Source organism: Zeus faber (assembly GCF_960531495.2).
Source record: "Zeus faber genome assembly, chromosome: 8".
Taxonomy (NCBI): domain Eukaryota; kingdom Metazoa; phylum Chordata; class Actinopteri; order Zeiformes; family Zeidae; genus Zeus; species Zeus faber.
The window spans coordinates 11,865,896-11,870,895 of NC_137195.1; positions in this window are offsets into that span (position 1 = coordinate 11,865,896).

Sequence of the window (5,000 nt, forward strand, 5' to 3'; positions counted from 1 at the left end):
GTCTTGCATCCTACACACTCAGCTCTTCCCGCTACATTTTACAGAAGTGTAAAACAAAATAACACCGTCGTCCGTTATTGGTGTTGTCGCCGCTGTTGTGGTTCACGCCTAATTTGATGAACTACATTTACCATCGAGACGGTTTCGCAAAGACGTGTTTGAGGTGGGCGTACGGTCCCATCATGAAAACACACCCTTATAATTAAAACAACATTGTTGAGGTGGGACTCTACCTGCATAGTACAATGTTACAAACCCCTTTCATTCCCTTCTTTGTCCGTAAAACATGGCGGTTCAAGTGCCAAATTGGTGTGGGGAGGGGCCAAAGTGTTAATAAAAATCATAGAGGGAAAGGATTTATCCCCATAAACTGCGAGGCACATGCATTCTGTCCATGCAGCAAATATATAAATATATATATATATATATATATATTTGTTTTTGTTTTTTTTGTTTTTTTTCTGGAAGGCCATAAAATGGTCACATTATATTTGTTAAAGTCCTTACTGAAGCTGCTTGTTCTGTAGCAGCACCATTTACAACATGACACGTTTCCATGGAACTGTGCCTTCATTCTCCTAAGCCGAGACTCCCAAATGAATAACTGGATGGAAGTCTCCGAGACAAAAAGGAAAATTGTTGATCGGGGAGAAAGATACATACTTGCCACGTGTATGATGATTTGAGACGATTGGTACTTCTTGTGTGATTTTGCACCGATAAAAACGCGAATGTTATACGTCTACATAGATTGCTGTTGTTCATAAATATTTACAAATCTAATTCCATTTTTATCCCGTTTGGTATTAAGAAATGCATGTCCTGTGTCCAAGTTGTGTGATGTGCTGCTGTGTTTGTGTTAATGAAGGCGTGTGCATGTGCATGTGCGTGTGTGTGTGCGTGTGTGCGTGTGTGTGCGTGCGTGCCTGCGTGCGTGCGTAGGCCGCGCGCGCGTGTGTGTGTGTGTGTGTGTGTGTGCGCGTGTGTGTGTGTGTGTGTACGGTGTTTATTTCAGGCTGGCTAATTAGCAGCAACAGTAATGAAGCCACACGGGACTCGGTGTTGATTTCTGAACGGCCAGGACAGGATGATTATTTAGACTGGATTTGTCCAAGGAACTGTTCTCTTTATTCTCTGCAAACAAAACACACACACACACACACACACACACACACACACACACACACACACAGTAATATATGCACAAAAGATGCATAACCACGTCACACAGCCACGACTACATTCACTTACATGCACACACGTGCACATTCTGGCAGGAGATCAGGGGAAATACGTTTGTGTGTGTGTGTGTGTGTGTGTGTGTGTGTGTCTGTGTGTGTATGTGTGTGTGTGTGTGTGTGTGTGCCTGTGTGTGTGCATGCGCATATGTGTGTGCGTATGTTGGGGGAGGGAGATGTACACCACTTGCCGTTTGAAGTGGAGCTAACTGAGACATAACAGGGATTTTTTTCCCAGTCTCTTAACAATGTGTTCGCACTCTGTGGAGACTTCGCCGTTAACTGCCGGAATATTAATTTCTAATTAATTATTTTCCCGGCTAACTTAGAGTATGTTCCAGCGTTGATTTATCCTATTTAGCCTATAATCCCAAAACCCATTTAGTATGAAGCTGAACTACAGAATAAATGGCTCCATAAACTCGGTTTTGACATGACGCAGCAGGTTATATACATGTTTAACTGAACAGCATCACCCTCCTCTCGTAATAACGATTGGCATGCGGTGCATCTTTATCCATTAAATCCAAAATGCTTCCTCCGTAAACGTCAAAAATCAAATAATTTCTCTTTTCTATCTGACAGTATTGAGAGTTTTGCATCGTAGACTGAGTGTCCTCTGAGGGTGATACCAGATTTCCAGACTCCCAGGCCCGTATTCTGTGCCAGTACCAGCTTGCTGCCGCCCCACACAGGAGATATTTCAGGGATTCGCAAAAAGAAAATTAAATAAAATAAAGGCAGGAAGCACCGCAATAAATCACGCAGCTAAAGTGCAGCAGCATCCAACCGTCGGCGCATATTTTCAGAAAATAACGATGCCGGGGGGAGTCCTGGAGCCGCAACGTGGAGGCATGAGTCGAGCGACTTCAAGTTATAACCAACTTGAAATGCTGCTCAAGGCTCTTTCTGCAACTCTGCAGTCATTCTCTACCTCCCAATTTGCTGAAATATTGATCTTCATACTTAGAGGACTGACAGCACGTTGCTGCTAAATTAACTAAATATGTTGAGACCTTTGGTTTCAGGTCAAACCTCAACAATAAGTGACTCGGGATAAACCGGAGCAGCTTTAAAATAATGCTATCGAAAACAGTCGGACAAAGTTCAGCGCTCCAGTCAGTGAGGCGGATCAATAAAAGCAGAAATAAACAGAAATAAAGAAAACTCCATCAGCCATGCCCTCAGCTCCCAGGTCAGAATCCCCCAACTTCTGGGTCACCGTGTCATAACTGTCATCAAGCATTGTCCATGCGCAGGCGGAGAGAGAAGAATGTCGTAACTACACCGAGTCGAGAGGAGGTGACAGAGTTTGAAGGAGCTGGGCTGCAGGACATTGCAGGGTGTCATCTGAGAAAAAAGCCACACTTCAAAACAAAAGTTTCCAAAGTCTTCCATCTGGGTGAAACCGGCTTCAAAACAAAGCTATTTACTTCCGTCCCTTATTCTGGGAAATGACCTCTTTTCTGTTGTTCACACAGATTTCTGCTTCTCCTCGGGTCAACATGAGGGGATTTCCTTCAAATCTGCAAAAACCCAGCACTTGGGGACATGTTGTGCTCTATCTCAGGTCGATGCGTCAACAATTCTTTGTTAATTCTATGGCAAGTTGATTGCATGTAATCCAGGGGGTTATTCACAGTGGGTGTCTCTACCCACAGTTACGTGGTTAAGGGGGGGAGACGGGGTCTTTCTGGCAGTGGGGCACCGACATGCCGAGGGTTTTTATTAATAACCATAAACAAAAAGGCTCGCTGGCCAAAGCAAGGACATGAAATAAAAGGTATAATCCGTGTCTGGGTTTTTGCTCAGTCGCGGTCTGGCGTCGTGCACCACGCCACCCCCACTGCAAGACAAATCAACCCATAAGAAAGCTCTCCCAGCCAGGTCTGACCAATCAGTGCCCATGAGGCTGCACCGTTGCTGGACTCCCGCTTGGAGAGCTTCCGGCTGATGTACGGCAGCGGGTGGTCGGCGCCCTTCACCTGCTGGGACAACACTGCCCCCAGCCCTCTGTGTGATGCGTGGGTCTGCAAGCAGGACAGGAGAGAAGAGTTAGGCTTACGCAGCACTGGCTTCCCACAGAGAGCTGATTTTACTTTATCAGACGCCTGCTGGCACTTCTCCGTCCATCTCCTCCGTCCTTCTCCGAGTTGAATCAGACAAAGGGCTGGTCCGCTCCAAAAAGTCGGCTACCAACCTCCTATAGTAGTCTTCCAGCCCTGAGAACTGATTTACCTCTTTTTTCATCTTGGGCCTTGGACAGTTCGCGACCGCGGCGGTTTTATCTATCCGGGGTCGGACCAGTCCTCCAGCCAAGTGGTGCCCCAGATAACGTAATGTGGCTCCCTCCGCCCACACTTCTTATGGTTGGACTCGAGCACTGCAGGACCTGGTCCATGAGTCTCTGAAAGGTGTCTGTGGTCCTGAACAACCCGAAGGCCCCTGCGGAGTGGAGAAAGACGATTTTTATCTTGGACTCTGGTGACAAGGGAATTTGCCAGTGTCCAGTCGTAAAAAATCTAGCAGTGCCTAACCGGTCAAGGAGTTAAACGACCTGAACTCAAGCTGCATTGGATCTGCAGCGAATTTTGACATCGCCATCTGCAACCCCGGTTGATCACCTTCAACTTAAAGGGCTGAAGAGCCAGGGACCAACGGGTGAACTGTGCATTGGTATGCAGCGGTGCCGAACAGAGGGCGCCCCAGGAGGTAGTACTGTAGTACGTTATTTCACCACCGGGGGTCATCTCCACGTGGTGGTGAATGAGTGGCGTGCGGTCCAGCAGGGGGGAGAAGACATACAGAAAACTGCCGTTGTAACGCTGCCACGTCCGCGCTCTGGCCAGGCGAGAGATGGTTACTGGAAAGGGCCCGGGGTGGAATCGGTCGTTTTTGGAACTTCCAGCTCCACCCAACTCATCCCCCTTGATCACACGGTGGCCAGAGACATGGACTCGCCCTCCTTCCCAACCGGCCCGGACGACCTCATAATCGACCTTCCCAAACCGCCGTGTGGCCACGAAGGGCCCTTGACACTTCGCAAGTAATTTAGAGGTGGACGTGGGGAGCAACACTAGCACCTCGTCTCCCGGTGCAAATTGCCTGAGCTGAGCCCCTCTGTCATATCACCGCCGCTGACGTTCCTGAGCCCGGAGTTCTCCATTGACAAATGCCCCAGAGTGTGTATCTTTGCTCGCAGGTCCATACTCCTTCCGCCCAGTTTTCCTTAATTAGGCCCAGCACCCCCCGGGGTCTCCTGCCGAAGAGCAGTTCAAAGGGAGAAAATCCCGTGGAGGCCTGAGGTACCTCCCAAACGGCAGACAACGGAGGGTCCAACCATTAATCCCAACTGATTGATCATTGGGCACAAACTTACGAACCGTGTTTTTCAGTGTTTTATTGAACCGCTCCACCAGGCCGTCGGTCTGGGGGCGGTACACGCCGCGCCGATCTGAATTAAGCGGACGCCCGACAGCTTGTAAAGTTACCGAGTATACGTGACATAACAGAAGTGCCCTGCTCAGTCACACTTTTGGCCGTAATACTGCTTAATGGCACCATGCACAGTCCAGTAGGACCAACACAAAACGATACACACTGCACTGCATTTTGACGGCCCGATGAGGTCAATACCGAGTCTTTTGGAGGAGGGGCCTCAGCGGAGGATTGACTAATTGGCACCCGGGACATGCGGCGCACCATTTACGCACATCTGCCCAAATGCCTGGGCAATAGAAGCGGGTCATTAACCGCCGCAGT